Raw genomic sequence first — 24,406 nt, forward strand, 5'->3', positions numbered from 1 at the left:
TCATCAGGGGATCATATACTATGTATCATATACTATGTGTTATGTTCCATCGGGGACTGCTATAAATCAAAAGCTCATGGAAGCTCACTCTAAATCACTAAGTCACCTCCCACTTAAGCTATATTTTTTAGTTGCACTGTCTTGGGATGTAAGGTCCTATCCGTGGGGCCCACAAGGCCACTTCGTCAAGGGCTAGGGTTCTCGGCGCGTTGACCTGTTGATAGATGGGTCCATGTGCGTCATGGCTCGTGTCGGGCAAACAGCGTTGGACAGTAGGGACGCGGAACGACTATCTTCGTGTTGCCGATACGCCGATGATGTCCTTGCAGACGTAAATGGACACCAACGCCTGCTGAAGCTTAAAAACCGGCAAGAGCAAGGCTCGGCACGAGAGTTTATCACCGGAATAAGCGCAAATGACAGCATCAGCTTTCTCGACGTGTCTTTGGATGGTGGCGGACCCTTTCCGACCGCTGTCCATCGTAAGCCAACAGACTCGAGCGGGTGCTTGAACGGCTCGGGCCACTGTCCCGATACATGCAAAGATAGTGTCATGAAAGCTTACGTGGAAAGGGCGATAAAACATCATTCGTCATGAAAACTTGTGCACTTGGAGATGCACTGGCTTAAACAACTGCTATTAACAACAATAACTCTTCAATCCATCGACTAACCCATACGCGACGCAATCGCCCAACGTGTCCGAGCCGTAGCGCACTACTGCAGACGGTACAGCTCACAAACTGCTCCTCAAGAACAGCATGTCACTGGCTTACAAGGCCGATCAAAAGGTCATTCGATCAATCGTCAGGAGACACTGTAAGCTGGCGTCTCGGGGGACCAGTTGAAGCTAAATATCTTTCACCAAATCCTACGACACTTTTTATTCTCATGGAAAGTAGCCCGACTTGTGGAATATCTCTTCTGAAGCAATCCAGTGTAATGTACAGTTACAAATGCCCCCTCGGAGACTGCGCGCTCCGTCTGACCTCCAACTGTAACTACATTGGATTCACGAACACTACACTCAGTAGACGCATCGCAGCGCACAACCAGAGTGCCCCCCCCCCCCCCCCAAAGCAAAACAAAAAACAAACATTCGAAATCGCACCATGAACATTAACCCACTAGACAACAAACGGTAGATTGTGGTAAATCGTGGCATCTGTCCGCTATCGAAGACAGATGCCACGATGTGAGACGGCTTTATGTGCTCGAGGTACTTTATGTTATGCTGCTTAGACACTGTCTATGTTTTATGTGCTGTACGCACGCGACATGGAGCCATCTATCAGCAGACATGTCACCATACAATCGTAGCCCTTGGCCGCACGGAAGGACCCAGTATCCCAAGACAGCATAACTCTGCCGTCCAGAGGTAAACCCCATATGTTAATATTTGTCCGTTTTGCGTTTTTTATGTCGTCTAGTTCGCCTAGTCATGCCGAATTTGGTGATTGAAACAACGAATGCAAAATTTTTACAAGCTTTTAGCCCTTTTCTTTTAGCCAAAGGCTTGTGCAAATTTCAGCTATTGGACTAGATATATGAATTCAGCAGGAGAAGACGGATCAGATGACACAAAAAACGCAAAATGGCCGGAAATAAACGCATGGACGGCAAAACTGACAAGAAAAGAACTTAAGTGCAATGTGATTTAGCGGTTTGGAAAAAGTTCTCTTCCATTTTTTTTTTTTGCTTTCAAGTAGTTCCTGATAATGCCTTTCACATAGTATGTGTTCGTGAAAATTAAAAATGGAAAGAAGCATGAGAGAAAGAGAGAAAAAGAAGAAAGTAGCAATCAGTGTTGACCATGGCAAGATGACGTAATTGAGCTGACATGTTTGGGGAGCCCGTTAATAAACAAAAGATATTGTAATGTCTTGCGCAGTCTTTTCCACTTAAAAGTACGCCTTGAGCTAAAAGTGAGTTTATTTAACGATATCTGATGCTTGCTTTAATGTCTTCAAATGTGGAGCAATCTCTTTAACAGCACAGCCAAGAAAGCAAACACTTAGTATGAATGATTGGAAGCACAGCCCGGAAGATCATTAACAACGAATCCCTTGCTATTTTATACGACCAATGCTTAAATGAATATTCATACATATATATATATATATATATATATATATATATATATATATATATGTATACCTTGGAAATAATAATTACTTTAGTAATAATTATACTAATAATTAATGCTTATTAATACTTTGGAAATAAATAACTTCTCGCTTATGCATATCCCATGAGCGAGAACAATATTTCATGCTTTGAATAGCATCTGCTTGGTGCTCTAACTCATTCCAAGCGGAAAATACCGTTCTTTTTACCCCGCCCTGATTTGCCGTTTTTCATGACTTAGACTGAAAGGGTCGGTGCTATTCCCCCTAGTGTTTTCCAAACTAATAAAGATAGAGCTGAACAGAGAACGCCGGTGAATTGGTCCCAACAAGATCTCGCGATTGACATTTGTTGTTAGATCGTTAGATCAACAACTGACCTCATCGTGGCGTTTCAAAAGTCGAATTTTCCCAAAATATTGCATTTCAGTTTCAGAGCACCATGCATACAAGACTACCTCTGCCCCCTCTCCTGCTTTCAGGACCATCGCAATCCTGACGAACACTATCAGTGCCCCGAACTGAGTGAGCAGCACCTACATCGCCAGAACCACAAGACACGCCACAAAAAGATAATATGAGCTTGCTGTGACGTTCTGAATGGCCAATCCCATTCTCCAAAAACCGACCATTGTTCTATTAAATGCTTGGAATTGAAGTATTGAAACAGAAGGCATGCCGAAAACTCATAAATAACCTAATAACGCGCGTTTCGCACCTCAGGTGGATGTTGCCGTCGTTACAGTAAGGTGAGCTGCAGGGCCGGGATATTATTGTATTGTGTTTTGAGCATATATTTATATGCATATATATATATATATTATTATATATATATATCAACACCAAATCACGTAGTTTGTTAAATGTTTAAATTCAAACGACAAAATTTTCTTCGCCATATGTCTTGTTGACATGAAGTTGACTTGTTGACACGAGAATGCGTAACAGAAGTGATCCCAAAGAGAGGGAGAGAGAGAGAGAGAGAGAGAGAGAGAGAGAGAGAGAGAGAGAGAGAGAGAGAGAGAGGAGAGAGAGAGAGAGAGAGAGAGAGAGAGAGAGAGAGAGAGAGAGAGAGAGAGAGAGAGAGAGAGAGAGAGAGAGAGAGAGAGAGAGAGAGAGAGAGAGAGAGAGAGAGAGAGAAGAGAGAGAGAGAGAGAGAGAGAGAGAGAGAGAGAGAGAGAGAGAGGAGATCACAGTTGGCGTTAGCCGCACGTAAAATGTGGGTCATCGGTATTTGCCTTTTTGGTCGGTACATAGCAAACCAAAACTTGATCCAGGAGGGAGTCACCGTCGTAACTCTGCATTGAAAGAAGACGTGCATGCACAGCCCCAACGACTTGTTGGCTGTATATGAGCTAGCCGCGCGCGAGAAATACCCAGTGACCGCTCGAAGAAACCGTGTCTGTAAGAACTGTCACACATACATCGGTGCCACAAAGCGAAAGTCCTGAAGATTTACCAGTTAAGAGCTTCATTCCGCAGCTATTCCAGCGGACCAGGAGCCCGGTCTATGCTCATCCAACCAATAAGGTCGCTTGCCTCGCGGCGTAGGCGAGGGGTCGGGGCGGTCGTGCCTCCTTCTTCGCAGGACTGTAACACTAAACCTACGGTGACGCAACGAAAGAAATCGAGGTTTCCTCCCACACTCTGCCCTGGCATTGCTATGCCTGGGCGTTGCGGAGCGCTGCGTCACACCCGACAGTGTTGTCCTTGTAGTGTCGTGTAGTGTTGTACCTGCCGTGCACTTGGCAAAACCGCTCCTAGCTCTCATTAGTGTTGTGTGTCGTGTTGTCACGTCCATGTGTACCGATCAGTGAGTGTAGTGCGGCATACCATAAGGTTGCAACCTGAGATAGGTATCATAGCTCTTGCACCGCATGTCAGCTAATCGTAATGACTCCCTGGTCGGCACGGCGCCTGTCAGTGACTGCAAGCTAACCTTTGTGTGAAGCGCAAGGACTTCTGTCATGAATACTAGAAAAAATGTACTGTAAAATGCCGCTTGCACTGCAAATGGTGCGCTTTCGTTCATTCATTTCCGAGATTCCAATGACCCATCAAATACTCCAGGCTATGCGAGGTACTTCACAACGTGGCTAAGGTCCTAAATGGCCGGACATAACGAGCGGAAATAATCGTTTTTAACAAGCTTCCTCTTGTTTTCAGGGTCGGATTGCGAGGTTGACTCCAATTAACATAGACCAAAGAATCCGACGAGGAACTTCGGGATCCCGATAAACGGAGCTTGGGAGCCTGCAGTCCCATCCACACAACCCAGGGGCCGGGAGCCCCGGCCCCGGCAAGACAGGGGTTCACCGACTAGCCCGGGGAGTCATGACCCACATGGCCTTGCCATACGTGAAGACCCACTGACGAAGCGTCAGGAGCAGGGATCTCAGCCGACATCGCTGGGAGTCTGACTGTGGTTGCCCGGCTGACATAGCCGGTAGCCCCACTGACAGAGGCCGGGCGCCCGACTGACAGAACCCGGGAACCCGAGAGCCCGACTGACAGAACCCAGGAAGCCGGGAACCCGACTGACGAAACCCGGGAAGCCGAGGGCCCGACTGACGAAATCCGGGAAGCCGGGAATCCGTGAGACGAAGCCCGGGAAGCCGGGAGCCCAACTGACGGAGTCCGGGAAGCCGGCAACCCGACTGGCTGAGCCGGGAAGCCGGAAGCCCCGCAGACGGAGCTGAGAGCCCCGCGGACGGAGCCCGGGGAGCCCGGGCCCCCAGGACGGTCACGATGAGATGAAGAAACAAAACGTACGCACCCTCTCCCTGATCGTCTGCACGCTGACGTACCTGCTGGTGGGCGCGGCCGTTTTTGACGCTCTCGAGTCGGAGAATGAGAGCCGGACACTCTACCTTCTGAGAAGTGAGTACCTTTTGACTCTCTAATAACTGCCCGAGACCTTTATCACGGGGCTAGAGCCAGCTCCGTGTGCAGATCGCAGTGTATCCAGTCCGAATTGTGCGTTGTGTGTCAATGCTGAAACTCGTTGCGCTCAAGTTCATTGGAGTCCCATCGCTTGATGTTATGCAGCTAACCACGTCTTGACCTGAGGTGCGCGCCATGTGTTCGGCTGCGTCATACTTTATTGAAAGGTGTGCGATGTGTTTCGCTGCATTGTGTTTTAGTTCAGATGTTATCAATGGGAAGTTCATATGTCACTCCCGAATGGTGCGGTTCACAAATATGTTGAATGTTAAAACATGGTTTCTCAATGACATGATTTTCACCGTTTTGTTTTTCACACTCACAGTCCCATTACTGATTACTTCAAAAGTTTTAGGCCGCTTGCATGAATGATGCACGGACCAAGCGCACAAATCGCAGCGGCTTTCCAACTATCTGTTATCAGATGACTCCAACGAGCTGGCTTTTGATGTTCTGATAACTTTTTAACTGATGCGCCATCGACCCTCGGAGATTTTTGGAGTTTCCTGGTCCGGAATTTTATAGCTACAGTATCTAAAAATTTCAGCTAAACAGCAACCGGCTGCCACGAAACAGCTGCAGTTTTTGCCAGACTGTGCGATGGACAGGTAAATCAGACTCGGTATCGTTTCTTATTCGTGAGCCTCCTACCAGGCGTACCCCGCTGGTCACCGATATACTTGTCCTCCGGGTGGGAAGTGCGCCGCTGGGCACGACTCCAACGTCTTCCTCCCCTCCCTCTCTAGCCAGTGTTTGGAACAAAGGCGTAGAAGGAAACGGGATGATATCCCTGTCTGATGACTTTGGTCTTGGGTGATCAGATTTGTCCGACATCTATCATAGATCTAAATCTACATCTAGACATCAAGTTTCTCTCTATTAGGCTGTCTGATCCGTTTCTGAGCGACAGTGGCACTGCGACGTGACCTTACGGCACTACAGCGTGACCTCCGGCACTCCAACGTGATCTCACGGCAATCCGACGTGACTCCACGGCACTCCAGCGTGACCTCACGGCACTACAGCGTGACCTCACGGCACTCCGACATGACCTCACGGCACTCTGACGTGACCTCACGGCACTACAGCGTGACTTAATGGCACTCCGACGTGACCTCACGGCATTATGACTGACACTGCAGCACTACAGTCTAACCCCCTAATCCCGCTGCACTCTGACATGACCCCGCAGTACTCCAACCTGAGCCCACGGCATTTTGACCTGAGGTGGTCTAACATGCTGACCAATGTGCGCTGCAGCACTCCAACCTGACCCCGGCGGTTACCTCATGTCACGTCAAACCACGGAGATATAAGGCCACTATTGGAGGGTTGCACGAGACATCTGCAGATTTCCTAGCTTGTACGGGTGTTTAATGCACCAGTATGGTAATTCATGGTGCATTTGGGTCAAAATCCATTCCTAGCCCGATCATCCTGCTTAATCAGACCAGGCTGCACCAGGCCTGATTAAGTCGTATGGTGAGCTCTGATTTCTCGGGAGTCAAGCCAGCTGAGTTGCCGCGCATGCCTCATATGACGTGATATGACACGGTTTCCATCTTGTAAGGCAGCTATGCTAAATATCATAAAATGCATGAGGAGTTGATCATTTTAACATATCAAGGTAGTCTCGGGTCATGTCAGGTTACGTGGGTGTAGGGAACATAACATCGATACATACTGACACCGATAAATAAAGTCATAAACACTGATAAAGTAGGAAGGATGAGAGCATGCGCACGGAACACCATTACCAGTATGCAGACAGGGTCTAGTGGGGTTTCGGGGTCCCGCTGCATCAACTAATTCAAGTCCCGGGGCCTCTGGGCTGATGAGTTTTAGAGTTCTAGCACTGAGTTAACGACTTGCAGTACATGAGTAGGCACTGGTTCAACAGTGTTATAGAGCAAACTTTGCTTGCATTGTCAGTACTCGGCACTTTAAACTTTCTGAACAAAAAGTACTTGCATTCGTGTTTCCCTTTTCATCAAGCCTTATGGCTAGTTGTATGTGAAAGGAAAAATGGCCAAAGTCATCTTTTGACCAACTTTTTCAAACATTTTCCTAAAGAAGAATCTAATTTGGTAACATGTCTTAAATCGTGCTGATGGATTAACAGGAATGAGAGTCATAGCTGTTAGCCAGTTGTATCAAAATGGCCGTGCGTTTTTGCTCCGGCGGCGTTTTATGCCATATTTTTGTATCTATTCGCCATTTCATACATGGGTATTTTGTGATTTGGTCCCATGAGACCAAATCTGCAACTGTAGGTAGCATGAATAATTGATGCATGATGTGACACAAAACGCTCCTAGAGTAGAGTTTAAGGCTATTTACGTGGGTCTGCCAATCCACGATGGGCTCAGTTCCTGCTCATCGTTTTTTTGTGGGGGGGGGGGGGCACTCCGGATTCGGTACTTAGTAGTTCCATAGTTCCATGGTGGTTCCATTTCTACTGATGGTGGCCTGAAAAAGGTTAGTATGTAACTTTGTGGCAACTTTATTATATTGATCATGTACACTAGCCTACCACCGCTTTCGGAAGGCTCCCTGAATTTTCAGAGTGTGCAGAGCAAACTTACCCCCGCCGTCCGAGGGCGGCGTGGGCTCGAGAATTAGTTAAATATATATCAAAATGTTTTAATAAACTATTCGTTTATTCATTTGGAGGTTGAATGAGAGGTGCATTCACCCATCCCGTCCACCTGGTGGCAGTGGTCCTGGGAAAGGGCTACAATCTAGAAAGCCGACACGGTCCCGTTTAAACTAGATGTTACGTCACGCGTGGTATGACGCGTGACGTATCATGCGTGGCAAAGTGCCGAGGCCTTCCTTTCGCAATATTGCAATACGTCCAATACTGTTTGAATAAAGAAACAGATCGCACGACCGAGGCCAGCGCTCGCCGTTTAATCGTGTGCTGTTTGTTCTGTTGGCGCGTAATAGTCAAACATTCCTACTAACGGGTTGCGTTTTATGTGGAAAGTAGAGTAAATGCTACGCACAGGATGCCGTAAAGTAATGGTGGCGATTGGCGTGGGCGGAAGCGTTCTTTAAGGCATCGCACTAATGGTCACGAATAATGAGTAGATGATAACTCCCTGCCGCTTGTTTTCAACGAAAAAAGGTAACCCTTAACCTGGAAAGAGAAGATTAGATTGTGGTGCATGTGCAGCACACTTATGTGCATGAAGCGGATTGGTTTGATTACAAAGCAAAGCCATCACAGTCAACCTGATTCCGATGCTTAGATCAGGTTTTCATGGTCTAAAAGCATTGAGGCCTGACCGAAAGTGTGACCTTCGGAAGGTGACAGGGACGGCCGTATCATGCGTGCGGGTCGATCGTCGATCGGGCCGGCGCATAGCGTGTCAGCCCGGTGAGATCACCGGCTCCTCGGGGCCCGCCAGAAGCCGTTCTCACCTGCTACGCGAGCAGTTCAATCTGGTTCTTAAGCGTCACCAATTCACGCGCGTGGTCGTGCCGCTAATTTGTTCCAACCATCCAGATCTGTCGCAGCGAGAAAGCTTCTCGAGACGATTCTCGGAAGAATCCCTTTACGTTCCAGCGGCGCTCCCTGCGCCCACGACGACGCCTGTCACTGCGATCGCATTTAACTAGTTCAACTTGTCCGGACGCTGAGAAGTGCTCCAGAGCTGTTCTGCGTTCCCATCCATAGATCATGACCCCAGGCGAGACAGCGTTTCATCGTAGGCGTCTGGCTCCTGACGCCCCCAGATCATGCTGAAGATCTTCCCGTTGCACCGACTCAGCTGCTGTGGCTGTGCCCCGGGCGTGGTTCGGACACGTACTCATTGCCACAGTAAACGTCACAGTGAACAGTAAACGCTGCAGTGGCGGCTTCGGAGCTGCCCCACCTGGGTGTTCATCGACGCGACTATTTCAGTTCAATACACCACACAAATGTAGGACACTCCCTTCAAAAGGCCTGATCTGGTCTGAGGCCGATCAAGGGAGCTTCACTTTCGTCTTCTGGTCCGCTGAACCGGTACATCCCGACGAAAGCAATCGATCATCACCTACCATGACACCCCATCGACCGCTCCACAGTTTGGCCCACTGTTGACAAATCCCGCGCATCGGAACACTTTACCGGCGGGCGCTTACCGTCGCTGGTATTCCGACTTGGCCGGTGATGACCCGTCCACACTCATCCACTCAAAGGTCAGACTTCAGAAGGGCTTGTGCCCAGTCTCTGGGCGGGTCCCGGGATTGCCGCTCCGTGGGGACCGCGACAATCGACAGCGCGTTGCTTCTGGTGCAGGTGCAAGGGTACCGCAGCACAGCATAGCCACCCCGTACAGGGCACAGAAGCGTTGTAAAAGTGGGAGGGCTACTTCCAATATTGAAGTGCATTCTGTTCTTGCATTACCACATGATTACATATGTACTTGGGTTACACAGGGTTACTAATAAACTTGCAAGACAGTGGAGTGTGTCATGGCACCCTGGATCACGCAGTTCTTGCACTCACCAGCTCTTAGATTCACACCCAGTACCTGTCCGTCAGGTCTTTCTTCTGCCGCATCATACCCGTCTGTTTTCTGGCTGTCAGTTTCGCTGAGGTCTAAGGGAGCTGGAATGCGCTCTTACCTAGGAAGTGTTTATTCTCATATTGGTGATACTAAAAAGGGAGATACTGCATGACTTTCATAGAAGGAATAGCACTTTGTGTTTAAGAACAAAAGTGCTATTAGGTCCAGCGCAAGGATCCCAAGGATGGATATGTGGATGCTGCAGACCGAATACTGCAACAACTAATCGTGGAGACCTTTCGAATTGAGCAGACGAAGTTCAACTATTGTGTGAATCTGGCAGGCTTGCAGCCTGCGTGAAGGTACGTCAAGTTAAGTAATGCAATCAGCAAACGTGAAAATTTTAAAGGGACTAATAAGCTAGTTGATGTGTCAGCCGTCGAGTGCACTTTGCAGCCAAGCGAAATCACAGGGCCGCACAGGCTTGAGTTCATGACGCATCAGAGTCCAGCCACAGTGCACATACCACTTTGGACTGTTAGCGAAGAGGCAGCAGGAGCAGTCAGAATGACAGCAGGAGCAGGCAGAATGACAACAGGAGCAGGGAAAATGACAACAGGAGCAGGGAGAATGACAGCAGGAGCAGGGAGAATGACAGCAGGAGCAAGGAGAATGACAGCGGAAGCAGGGAGAATGACAGCGGAAGCAGGGAGAATGACAGCGGAAGCAGGGAGAAGGACAGCAGGAGCAAGGAGAATGACAGCGGAAGCAGGGAGAATGACAGCAGGAGCAGGGAGAATGACAGCGAAAGCATGGACGTAGCAGACAATGATAGCAGCAGGGACAATGCCGGGGATGCTGGCATGCGGCCTGGCCGGGGCCCGTGTGGCTCCAACTGCTGCATCACAACTACGGGCAGGAGCCCCCGCACCGCTGCCACCGCCCATCGCCCAAACCCGTTGTTCTACTGTTCCTAGCCTCGTCGTCTCACCACCGTTTAAATTGTTCGCCGTCACTTTACCGACCGCCTCATTAGCAGGCTCGGCTCGCAAGCAGGGCATCGACCCGCGGACATGAGCCCACGCTGGGCGTTTTTGGCAGCTCAAGTGTTTCCCCACACTGGGCGAGCGTCGGCGCCTCGGTGGCGCGAGAGACGCCGCTAGGAGCGCGGGCGCCAGCCGAGCGCTAATGCCCCGTCGGCTCGAGGGCTGATTTATCGCGGCGTGGGGGACGTGACACCGGCGGGGCCGAGCAGCGCGCACCGACGACAGGGCCACCCCGCACCTCGTGGCGGGCCTCCTCCGCTGGCCGTCGGCCGGATCGTGCCCGGCCGAAGGCAGGGGACGTGACGCCGGCGGGACCGGGCAGCGCACACCGGCGGCAGGGCCACCCCGCACCTCGTGGCGGGCCTCCTCCGTTGGCCGTCGGCCGGATCGTGCCCGGCCGAAGGGGGGTTGCCGGGTGATACGCTGTCTGCCTGGACTACCGCTGACGGAGGCCACCGGCGGCAGAAGGTGGGCGGGTCATCACTCAGAGTTCTCGCGGGAGGTCGCACCACGTCGGCGTGGCTCCGACAGGAGTTCTCAGGGAGGAAGGACTTCTAAAGCGTCCCGTAGCTGGAAAACCTCTGAGGTCCAGCAGCTGCTGCAGAGTGTCATTCAGGATGAAATGAGTAAAATGTAACTTGTGATGGTGCGTGAAATAGTTGTGAAATGAGACGCCCTCCGGGCTCTCCTATCCATCATCTTCCTGATGTCCGGGGAGCCAGCGGTTGTGAAGGGAGAAGTATAGGCCCTCGAGCCATCATATGCATGCGCCGGTGGTGGTAGGCATGTGTCACCACACATGGTAAGAGGTGGGCAGGAACAGCCCGTGATAGACAGCGACCAGGCGCGGGGCCCAAAAAAATACGCCGCTGGTGAAGGCCGTCTCGTCGAAAAAGGCAAAAAAGTAAAGCTAATTCTTAGGGTGTTTAGTATTTTAGAAAGGTTTTGGATAGCTTCAGATTTGCGTGGACAGAAAAAAACGATTTGTTATGTCAGCATGTGCGTAAATACACGAAAAACCCTTCTAAGGTCTGAAACAGATTTCACGGGAGCTAATTAGCCGGTTGGCTCCGATTTGACATGACCAAATTATGACAATCACTGCTGCACAGAAGTCACTGAATTCTACACCCTACGGCCCCCAGCGGTGGTGATACCGTGTACTCAACCCTCCCAAAAGAATATAAATATCCGCCTAGGGCACAGAGCTTGTGTGGGAGCCCAGCACGCCGGTCGTCGCGAGAAGGCGACGACCGGCAGGTGACCAGATGCGACGGAGAGCCGGCAGAGAACGCCTGATGCAGGAGAGGAGGGCTTGCGTTCACAGCGGCCTCATCGCCTGTGATGGGAACTGGAAGCGCGTGCGTCGGTGGACGCAGAACCGCCCGCGATAGCAGCGTGGAGGGAGCGAGGGGTGCCCGCCTGTAATGGACTGCGAGAGGGAGTGGGGAGCAGGCAGCCTGACCCACTCGCTGGAGCGTGTCGGACGACTCGTCCATCGCCGCAGGGGATGGCTCGGCGCTGCTCACCTGACCGTGCTCCTGCCTCAGCGGCGCGCATCGGGCACGTCGGGTCTCTGCAGGGCACCGGGGTCACTGCGCCACCTGGCCAGCTGGAGCACCGACCGTGCCACTAAGGGCAGAGTCGCCGGGTCCGGTCCGGCAGCACTGCTGTTTACGACTTATGGACTCATAAACTTGGAAGGCCATTTTGCGCGAGGTCAATCATCGACCAACGTCCTTTTTCAATGTTTGAATGGCATTTAAACGTGCGTGTCAGGTGAGCTTCCTGTCGGAGAAGTCGCCAACGCAGTGTAAGTGGTCCGTAACATATTTCGTGAGCCACTTCACGCACAGAGCGCGTGGTGGGTACTCGGCTTCCGCCGCTTTCTCCAGATCACTAGACTTGGTGTGTTCTGAAAAATGCGTCGGACCGCTGGTCACGAAAGACCGCCATTCACCACAGAGCTCAGAGGTACCCTTCTGAGCCACGAAGAAGACATGCGGGCTGTAGTTGGGGCGAGCGACGTCTCCTACCAGGCCGGTGAAGCCCGGCGAGACCCGCCTACCATGCCGAGACCACCGCTGGTCGGCGCCTCCGCCGCACGACCGGGGAAGGCGTGTAGTCAGACGCCCCTGTCAAGGCTAGTGTAGCTTACATGAAATACACATTTGTTGCTTGTTAGTACTATAAAATCAATCTGTAGGAGGATTTATTTACAAGGATCATTTGTGCTTAAACATCGCACCTCTTGCAACGCTCATTCTACTTCCAAAGCATGTGCTTCGTTCACAAATAGATCACATGCCAGCGCTGAAAGTCTGCAACGTCGCAGGCGGACAGAGTAAATAGGACAGGGCAGGGACGTGTGCGGTGGGAGGAGGCGGCGGCCGACTGGCACCGTTTCCCGTGTGTCGCGGCAGCTGGAGAGTTTTCCGGTCTCGCGGCCGTGCTCGAGGCGCGTCCGCTGCGCTCCAAAGTCGCGTATCGGCCGCCGCGCCGCCGCGCGCTCGTCTCCACACTGGGCTAACTGCACGGCCGGTCGGGCGGCGCGGTCGATGGCGGGACAGCAAGTGCCGGTACAACTTTTGTCGGAGCCCGGGCGCGTCACAGGGGCCATTGTCGGGTCGGCGCCGGCCGGGGCGGGCGGTGCGCCCGGCCTCGGCGCATTCAGCTCGGACGGCCATGTGTTGACGATCCGCGCTGTTCTGCCGAAGGTCGTGCGGCCCGGCCGAACAATGGTGTGTGCGCTGGGAGGCGGGGGGGGGGGGGGGGGGGCGGACGGCTGGCGCTGGCGGCGGGCGAGGCCACGCCTCTGACGTAACATGATGCCGTGTGCAGCCGCCGCCAGAGGCGTCCGCAGTGGCGAAGGCAGCGACCCCCCATGCACAACGTTTAGCCTATAGTGCCACCTGTAACGCGGAACAAATTGGCTGATCGTTGATATCTAACTAGATAACTACGTGAATAGAATAGCAATAACTCGCATGACTCATTTTTGTATCAGATAATTTGTGTCATGCACATTCAGCCGAACATGGTGGGTTTAGAAAATAGATTCGTACAAGAATAGGGTACATGCCTGGCAGCTCCGTTGGCGAGTGCGATCACGCATGATCCCCGTTTGTGTTTGTTAGTTCGGGAACAGCACGTTGCCCTTTCATCATCCGTTTTTGTCTTCCGCCGAACTGTTTTTGTCATCTTTTGTGAAGCACTTCTTTAAAATCATTCTCATGTTCAGCTAAGGTGGCATATCTGAAGCATTTTTGATGAAGTCAGAACTCACTAATACCCAAAGGATTAGGTTCGTCTTACCTGGAAGACAGAAAAAGCACATGTCGAACGAGCCAGCTATGGGCTGCCACATGAGTAACGGCATTGCGTAATGTTACCTGTCCATGTGAGCGAACATCGGTTGGTGTCTTCTCGCAAAATACAACACCAAACGTTCTATTCAAGAGATACTGGAGCGCCATTCAATATCCTTTGGAGCGGGCTGAGCCCCCCATTGCTGACCCAAGCTCTCCAATGTTCCTCTGAGCTTCCTCATACTGGTTCAAACCAGGCCAGACAAAATTACTGGCCTCTTGAGAGCTATTTATGAACGTAAATATAGCGGAAATAGTTAACGTAACATAGACATAAGTCAACGCTTCATATATAAACGCAAGTAACCTAAATAATAACTGTCCGCTCAAACATTTGAGCAGACGTAGTGAGCTTGGACACTGCCAGCGAGCATCAGTGTTCATCATATTAAATTCAAGTCAAGTTGCCAAGTATTCGGGTTTATTATTACATCCGGCCAACAGGTTGGAATAATGTCAACCACACCCTACTTCCAATGGCTTGCATAAAGCCTGGGACCAGTTGGGTGCAGATGTCAGCGTTCATGCAGCGAAGTATGACTGGCGAGGGGTGTGATGTCCAAGCCAAACGCGCACGTAATCCACGCGATCTCAGCTAGTCCTCAGCCAATGCGAGGACCTGTTATGATCGTTCGAAGGTGGTCATCATGAATCATTGTGCGCACAGTCTGGGGTGGCTGCGGCGAGCTTCGTATGCACTATTCACTGCATGATCACGCCAATAGGTGCCATCGTGGTATAGTATGGACTTTTTGAAGTCGTGGGCATGATAAGGTGATCGCGGGAAGTATTTTTATCGGCATTTTTTCTTGTACTGCTCCTGTCAGGCAAAATTTTGAAATTAATGTCGGTGCATCACAGCCAGGCAGATTCTGCCCATTGATGAACACTCAAAATGGGTCAAACGCTTCTTTAGAAACTGGGGCATGTGCGCATGGTTGTCGAATCCTGGGGAGGATTCGGTAATGCACTACAAGTGGGGGTGCAACTCATCAACGAGGATCTAGCGACCCATTCAGGCATACTCCGCTAGCGGAATGTCCCCCGTCCATCCGCATTCTGGCCGGGCTGTCCCCAGGCGAGGAGCTGCGGGAGCGGGCAGCTGCTGGGAGAGGGGGGGGGGGGGGGGGCTTGGGTTTGGAGCTCTCATCGCCGGCCCTGTTGTCCGCGGTCCCTGAGGCGCTCCCCGACAAGCATCACCGTCACTGAGGCGCTCGCTGGCGAGCCTCGCCGCGCCCCGCTGTGCCAGCCATGTCCGCCGCTGTTGTGCTCTGAGGGCACCGGACATCAGGTGGCTGCAGCGCCATGAGCTGTGGGAATGCGGACGCGCGCTCCCCGGCGTGGCGCGCGGTGCCGTCCGGCCGCGCCCGGCGCCCACGGCGCGGACGCTGATGGAGCGGCCGTCCTCCGATGGCGTGAGCCGCCGCTGCGGACACGACTCTGGCCCCGCGACATGGCGGACACGGCGTGAGCCGCCGCCGCGGACACGGCTCCGGCCGCCGCGGACATGGCGGACACGGCGTGAGCTGCCGCCGCGGACACGGCTCCGGCCGCCGCGGACATGGCAGACACGGCGTGAGCTGCCGCCACGGACACGGCAGGGGCCCCGCTACGGGGCTGTTACCGGCGCCGCTATCAGCCGGAAGAAACCGGAAGATGCCACAGGAAGCCTTGTGTGGCGCTGCAGGCGCCTAGCCCTCATCGACTCAGGGGGCGGCCTTTCCCTGCTTGGGAAATGGGCTTGCATGCCCAGACCGATCCGGAGGCACCTGTTCGGTACTGGTGGTTCCTGACGGGTCTGCTACTGTGCGCTAGGCCTCTTAATGCAACCTCCGGCCAGGCTATTAGGTCCTTTGTCGTTGGTCCCGAGGAGGCCTTCGGGTCCCTCAGGACCAAAGGGGGCACGTGCCCCTGTGCTCCCCCTCCGTGCTCTTATGCCCCCCAATCAAGTTTGTTGAATGCCTTAATATGCACGCGCAGGAATGCGAAAAATACAAAAGTCAAGGTGCACACATAAAGACGCACATTCAGTGGATTTCTTTTAGTTATGACTCTCCCATTGCAAAATCCTGCACATTTCATTGATGACAAAGTGTAGGGACGCATCACGTTGCCTGAAATCCGTCCATGTCTGATGCTCTTCGTTTATAAACTCGGCGATGCCCCTGCCAAGCAAACGCATGCCATTTTTGCGTAGAAGTCACTGACATCTGTGAATGGAAACCGCGTCATGAAAACTGTCCGGTCTGGTGACGGCCTGACCGTCGTTGCCTATGTCGTCGTCCAACAAACTCGCCTGTTGGAGACATAGCAAAGTGCTTTCCGGTAGCGCGAGCCACACTCGAATCCCGCACTTGTGTGCATGCTGCACCGCACTGCTCCGCCTTGTCTGGCGGTGCAGCCTATCATTGCAGGTAGCGGGAGTTTGCGGATGTCGCGACGCCAGCACGCAACAGGCGCGAATCGATCGGACTTGCGCACCCTGGTCCTTACGCCGTGTCAGGCAACCAACTGAACTATTCGGGCCATATTTATGACCGACTGGCGTTCGTAATACCCTGCCTCAGCAAGGCGAGGTTCGGGCTGGGTAATGCAATCCTGGGTTCGATATTGTCCCGCCAGATCAGTTCCAACCATATGATGAGCTCCAGCCCGCTCCGGCCCGGCAGGCAGCATCCTGTGCTCCGATTGGTTGCTCTAAAGCCGGAATGTGCTGCTTGGCCGCACCCGGGCTTTTCCAGTAATGTCTTAGGCTAACCGGGCATAATGTCTCCAGCAGCATCCTGGCGCCTGCATGGCACAGAGGGATCCAACTGTTACGCGGAACAACCTCATGTATCACATTGTAAGCCTACACGCAGGCTTGTGCGCACATTCTGCACGGCTCTCCTCGCCGCATCTGAGATATAGTTTGGTACCTACAGATGATTGACACGGATTGATTGAGTTAGATGCTGGCTGCAAAGCTAGTTTTTCCGAATTCATTCTGACAAACTAGGACGTTTCATTTGAAATTGCCATCCTCGCCAAGTTTTTCCATCTGCTCATGCATGATTGTCACAACAAGAGCTTTCTTTTGTTCGACAAGATTTAGTCTGTTTTGTACACTTGTGGCCAAAATATTTGCACGATGGGCTTGCAATAAACAACACGTATCTTGCAGTACCTTATGTGCATGTAAATACAAGTGCGTTCATTATGCTCTAGAAGGATCATCGTAAGCTAGTGTTAGAACACATAAAATAACTTCCATCTGGTCGGTAGTGTCAGCAGCCTACTGCGATGCACTGCGGCAGCTCGGTCAGAACCCTGAAAACATTCACTTTGTGAGTGGCTTCCAGCCCAGACCACTGATGTTTTCGGCTGTGATTGAAGTGAGTTATGCTGTTAACAACTGCGGCTGCCTTTTCGGACTTGACACGTGCTCGACATGATTTGCTTCTTTTATGCTTCTCTGGACGGCCGTGATGCGTATTATTAAAACAAGCACACGTATTCAATCCGCTCAGTGATATCCCAATCATTCTTTGCAAAATGCTCTGAGTTCCTTCATAGGTCACCCTCTTAAATTATCTTTAAAGGTGGCCTCTGACGATATTTACGAGTCTGGCGCCCGCACCTACGGCATTTTACGGCGTTCGTAACAGTATTTTCTGGAGCATTCTGCAGCACGTCAGGCTGCTCCCTACGGCAAGGATCAATCTTCCTCACGGCGATACCCTCGCTACAGAAAAGTCCACAGCAATGCAAATCAAACGGCGGTGCTATATCCATCTTCAACGGCAACATGCTCTTGACTTCGTTGTCAGGGATGACAAGCTGTTCATAAATTATTCAGGCCTCGTCTTCTGCATCAACTATGAAGGATGAAAACACTCCCACAGCCCTCTGGCGGGCCACGAATCGTAGCCTGTCACCTCGTCTTGCGCAAAGCTCTTTTGATTTTTACATAGACTTGGTCCACCAACACCACGTTTGTTTAAAATTCAGCTCATCTCTCGAACCAAAATCAGTATATTGCAAAGGGGTGTATTTCAACTACAGCAGCTTCCATGCTGTGAAGCAAGCGTACAGACAGCCCGATTCGTCCCAGCACGAAGCCAATGTACGACCCAATATTTAAAGAGACTTGGGCTACCAAAATGGTTCTTATTTTTTATAGAGTGAGTGCAAAATTACATTTGCGAAAGTGTAGTTTCCAAAAAGAACGTTTCAAAAACACCACAAATGGGACAACTGGAAGGTAGTTTAAAACCCGTACGTTTCATGAGCACCGAAAATATGACCGCTTTTGTTTTTAGTTTTCTATCGTAATTTGATGGACACAAATATGGTAATGATGGAATTATAATCTGTAGCATTCGCCTCTCGGTGGACAGATGTTTAGGACAGATATTCAAATAATTATTTCGACAAAAGGGAAAGCACAGGGAGAACATAAAAAATGAACGGGTGAGGAGAGCAAGCAAAACTCACTCCATACTCAGCTCAAAAATTCTACTTCGGCAGGCCCTGCCTGCAAACACCGAGTTAGACTCCGGACCCTGACTTCCCGATGCGGCGGGCCCTCAGACCCCATCCCTTGGCGGCGCCGTTCTGTCTCGCTGGAGGTGATTCCGACCCCGCCCCTCTCACCCCGCCCCGGGCGGCTGGGCACCGCTCGATGCGGCACCACAGGGCCCTCTCGCCGGCCGACGCAGCTAAAAATAGCCCGCCCGGCCGGCCGCCCGGCGGCTGCCTGCCGTTATCCCCATTGGTATTCCACGGCGGCCGCAAGGCTTTTTGCACCTGGCGAATGGTGGGGGTCGTCTGATGCGAATACCGCTGGCAGGATGAAGGAGTAGGAGGTAAGATGGATGCACCCGGAAAAACGTCTCCAGGAATGCCTACTTCTCCACTTTTCCTTGACCTACTTACTTTCCATTCATATCGCCCATTTTCCTGCTTTCCTTTCCGTCGCTCCCCCATCGCCGCCTAGCTCTCCCTGGCCTGCGTTACGACACGAAATGGCCTGCGGTTCGGCTCTAGCCGCGCAAACAACACGCTGCGACCTTCCCGGGTTCCCGCCGCCGGGGCGGCCGCGGCCGGGCGGCGCGGCCGGGCAGAGCGCTCCCGACAGCCGAACGGACCGCACGGACCGCCGTCCCGCCACCTGCTGCCAGAGCGAGTGGGGAGGCGGGGGGGGGGGGGGGGGGAGGGCATCTGGGCACCCCCGTGTGACCAATGGCTTTGGCTCCCTACCTTACTTTATGGTGATCGGGAATTAAAAGGCCACTGGGCCTGTAGGTTCCGGTCTTGTCAGGCTCACGGTCCGGTAACCGAACAGTCTCACACTATGGATAGATTTAGTGTGGGACGACATAGATGATGTCAGCCCAGTGCAGATCAAGCCTAGACTTGAACTGGTCAACTGAGGTTGACGACACGACCGGGCGTGGAAGAGCGTTCCAATCGTTGACGACCTGCGTGCCGAACGAGTTGCGACGGACGAAAGTCCTAGCTCGAGGTTTTCTGAGCTTCCATTTGTGTCCTCTTGTCACCTCCGAGTTGCATCTTGTCAGGAACTCCTCTTTCGACAGCAACATACCTCTGTGAAACAGCTGGTGTACTGTTACCAGGCCTCCTCTGCGACGACGGTAGTACAACGAGGGCAACTGAAGGAGTCTGAGCCTCTCAGGGTATGACTAATGCCTCACTTCATGCACGAGCCGGGTGGCTCGTCGCTGAACCCGCTCCAGCCGCTTCTGGTCCAGTTTGTCTAACGGACCCAGATAACGTTGCCATACTCTAGTACGGACGTACTAATATCTTATAGAACGATGGCAACGTGCGAGCATCGATGATGGCAAAAGACTGCCTCACGACGGTCAGAGTACTCCTCTCACTGGAGTGATTACGGGCCGCCGTCCGATGTGCGTTCGTGGTCTTGAGTCTGCGAGCATCGATGATGGCAAAAGACCGCCCCACGACGGTCAGAGTACTCCTCTCACTGGAGTGATTACGCGCCGCCGTCCGGTGTGCGTTCGTGGTCTTGAGCCTGCAGCGGTTGTATGTGGTGCGCATAGAAATCTGCTGCAAACGATACGGATGAGATGGAGGTAGGGCAGCGGTGTACTGAGTAGGCCAAGTAGGGCAGCGGTGTACTGAATGCATGTAGATGAGTTGACTTTTGAGATTTTACAGACCTGGCAGTAGGTTGCCACATTTCTGGTTGGACTGATGTAGGGAACGCAATCTACTTCAGGTCAATGGATAAGCGACGGAGGGATGATTTTGTTGCGAGGGTGATCATGGATTAGACTTACCGAAACATAATTATCTAGCGCAGGACGGATAGTTATATATACACGTGGTATTTTTTTATTAGCGTGAATGTTTTCATTGTTCACGTCTATTTGACTGGGACGCCAGGAATACGCTACATCCAATAATTATTTTTTTGAATGACGCGTTGCTTTACAACGAAAGCAAAACTTTCCTTACCGCGAGAGATCTTTCTCCTCAGTAGCGAGGGAATATCCACCAGCATCGCACACTGCCGCCCTAGAGGCTCCAACTGCGGCACCTTCGCGGGCCTGCCGCGGTCACACGCCTGCCGTCAGAGCCCCGCCGGAGTATGCCTGCTGGAGAGGGCCTGTACCGATCTATCGGGCCCGGCGGTCAGAGGACGGCTCTGGCGGCACGGAGCGAGACTAGGCCCTCGTAGTGGGTCACCGGACCGAAGAGTCCGCTTGGCGGCGGGCCACGCCGTTGAACCTACTGTCGCGGCGCTGGCTGGCACAGCGAGAAGGCAACAGAGCAGTCGATCGCCAGCTGCTGTCACCTCCTCGGTAGCAGCCAGTCAAGGAAAACCTTTCGAAGTTAGGTCTGAACCAAGGATCTCCCACCTTACTGGCAAGACAAACTGCACCATCGAAACTGTAATGACGCATTGGCCTTCAACTCACAGACTATTTCAGTACCGAATTAAGTCTTCGTAGGCATTATCCCCGCAGATTTTGTTTTACCCCTTCCAATCGTCCACATCACATGTCATGATTTTGTTTTACTCCTTCCAATTGTCCTCATCACATGTCATGATTTTGTTTTACCCCTTACAATTGTCCCCATCACATGTCATGATCCAACCGTGTCTTGTCATCAGTCACCCACGCTTTTTGTGAAACAGAAACCCACTCAAAGTTTACACAAATTTTGTCGACATAATTTGTGATCTACCCCAACTCGCCTGTCCTACGAATAAGTTAGGAGTGTCAGTCACTGCATTTGGCCCTAGTTGTTTACGGATCATTGGATGCGTAGCTTGACATCAAACGTTTTTTTTTCCGTAGAAAGTACGGCGATATAGACAACCAATGATATGTACGATCAAGTTACTCTCTCACAATAGTGTCAAACTATTACAGACAGTGAACAATGTTCCCACCATCACTGCATCGGTCAATTACCTTTGCCCGTCATTCACCTCCTCCCCTACTTCCGCTCAGCCTTAGGGCTGAGAAGAGTTCGCTTACGCTTCTTGGGCGGTGAGTGGTTCAAAATAGTAATATCACACTCTTTGCGATGCAATTTGGTGTAATTGGTCATGACTCGTTCGATATATGAGGCATTTGGAAGGCGTTCAAGTGCAACGATTGCCTAAGGGGGAATATAATGTTCACAGAATCATTGAAAGGACCCATTTCGATTTAAGGTCAGTTAATTCCACGAAACTCATAGGTCCCAAGTGAAAACGTCAACGACATGGCTCGAATCTCCTCCCCCCTCTCCCCCTATCTTATGCACGTTCCATCCACTCCCCCAATGCTGATGGTCGCATATGCCGGTGATTAGCCTCGGTCCGTCGAAGCTGCTCAGGCTTGTCTCTGTTTTCCTTTGATCGTTTTCTGCCAATAATTTTCCAGCCCTTTTTGCCTGCCTGACAATCACGTTCTTCGACAGATATGAGCTCCATGATCCGAAGTAAATACAACATCACCAACGACGACTACAGCACAATGGAGACTGTCGTTACGAAATCGGTGCCGTTCAAAGCCGGCAACCAGTGGAAGTTCGCCGGGGCCTTTTACTACGCCATCACTGTGCTAACCACCATCGGTAAGTGGCATGGTAGCTCTGGTGTTACTTCTTCGTCTCTTGGGGACAGTAAGCCGTCCTCCCCGTGACATCGCTGGGTTCCATGCTTCCAATTACAGTCAGATCATGCTTGGAAATCGCTCCAGGAGCAGCTGCGGACGAAACTAGATGCTTGCAGCAGCAAAAGACAACACAGGCTGCAGTAGCAAAAGACAAATGTGCTGTGAGCAGATTTGTGACTTTTTCCATTGACTGACTTTTTGGAGGCTGAAAAAAGATGACCACAAATATCGCCGCTGGGCAAAGATCCTGTTCAATCTGTCAAAACGTGATGACGTCGAAGTCATTAAGACTTGACGAAGCTTGTGATGATGCAGCACACACACGCACGCACGCACGCGCACATACACACACACACACACACACACACACACACACACACACACACACACACACACACACACACACACACACACACACACACACACACACACACATATATATATATATATATATATATATATATATATATATATATATATATATATGTATGTACATATGTGTGCATATGTATATATTTATGTATTTATTTATTTACGTTTCTAACGGTATGTCGGCTGTGTATGCAAAGGGTATTCAGAACGAATGCGTTCTCCGAAGCCCGAGGATAGGTCGTTTGCAAACGGCAGTAAGTGGTAAGTAAGGGTGAGATGTCCGAAGTGTCCCACATGTCTAGAGAAGTGACGGCTCTGTCAACAATCGCGCTAGATTCATTGGTACATTCTCTATAGCCCTTATAGGACTATGGAGAATCAAATAACTTTGACAGATATCCTTGGAAGAATGACGGTTCGGCAGCTCCAGCAGTAAGATGAGGCATTACGAAGCAGGCATGCGGTCAGATCTTGTGTTGGCAGTAATAATGTCCACGGGCTCATATCTGGTTCCAAGGTGTTGATGTTTTCCACTCGCTGTTGGTACGCTCCATAATATTGTTATCCCACGTTCCGTCTCAGCATTGTTTGGCGCGTTCGGGCTTCTTTGTTTGCCTAGTGTGTCAGTGTGCACACAACGTTTTGACCAGCCTATCTCCGGCCGTCGTTAACTATTAGCCCCACACAACGTTTTGACCAGCCCATCTCCGACCGTCGTTAGCTATTAGCCCCACACAACGTTTTGACCAGCCCATCTCCGTCGTTAGCTATTAGCCCTTTTCATGCTAGCATTACTAGACATGGACCTGATTTGGTACCAGATCTGAAATGCAAAGAAAGCAGGATCAACAGGGGCGAAACCGATCGTGTGTCGTCAAGCCTATCAAAATTGTCCGTAAACACTTCACTCGGGCAGTGTCTGGCGTTCGTCTTTTGCTTGGCACAAAATAATACAGTACTGCGAGCGTGAAATGGTGAACAAGTACATAGTAATAAAACCAAAATGCCTTCAGGTGTAAACTATATTTATTTTGATAGCCTTTACGACAAGCCATGAAATTTGCTCCTACCTGTTTTATTTTTTGTGCGTTCCGTGTTTTGATATCCCTTACGACGGAACATGGCTTTTACTCCTGTGTATTTGATTTTCAGTGCATTTCACATTTGCCATCAAATGAACAATGAACTCTGGCTAAAAATGCTGGTGTCAATATGGCCATTGAAACCGGGAAAGGCTGGATGGTATTCGGCTGAAGCAGGGGTATTCTGATTGCAATTTCACATTCTACCACTCAGCTAACCAGGATGAACTTCAGGTCCTCAGGTCCTGGTTTTCAGGACCGAAAGGACCTCAGGTCCTTCCGGGCTGGCTCAGTGGTAAAACACTGGACTCGTAATCAGAGGACCCAGGCTCGAACCCAGTAATTGCAAGATGCAAATTCGGCTCGTGACACGCGGACAAGGCTGCAAGGTGAACACCACGCAGTCTGTCCGGATCCAACAACGCCTGGCGATGGCCGCAGCATGAACTGACCTCAACGATATGCACGCACCCACCATACGAGGAGAATTGCTCGAACAATTAGTCCATCGGTATTACCAAAACGTTGCTTCAGTGATTTCGTAAAATTGCTTGAAGTATTTAGGGAATGTTGGCTGAGTGTGTTGAGTCAGGGTCTTGCACCGCAGCCTTCTGCCTTTAACCCCGAGAGAGGCTAATGTTCTTACAATGCCAGCGAAATATTTCATGTAAGATACCTTTCCAGTCGTGCGAATGGTCAAGCGTGCAAAATTCAAAAGAATGGCAGCCGGCAGGAAGTCCGCGCCGCCGAAATACGGCGGCAGCCCTCAGGTCATTCCTCGACAAGCACGCGACGGTCCCACTCCCATCGACAGCTGTCGGTCGGGCCGCGA

The 24,406-nt window shown here is 51.3% G+C and overlaps 1 pseudogene; it reads left to right on the top strand.

The window, feature by feature from the left end:
• The first annotated feature begins 2,823 nt into the window (after window positions 1-2,823).
• The window catches only part of LOC119103210 (two pore potassium channel protein sup-9-like), a 63,728-nt pseudogene continuing 42,145 nt past the window's right edge, over window positions 2,824-24,406 (top strand).

Source organism: Pollicipes pollicipes, unplaced genomic scaffold (genome assembly GCF_011947565.3).
Source record: "Pollicipes pollicipes isolate AB1234 unplaced genomic scaffold, Ppol_2.1 Scaffold_5724;HRSCAF=6776_pilon_pilon_pilon, whole genome shotgun sequence".
NCBI classification, from domain to species: domain Eukaryota; kingdom Metazoa; phylum Arthropoda; class Thecostraca; order Pollicipedomorpha; family Pollicipedidae; genus Pollicipes; species Pollicipes pollicipes.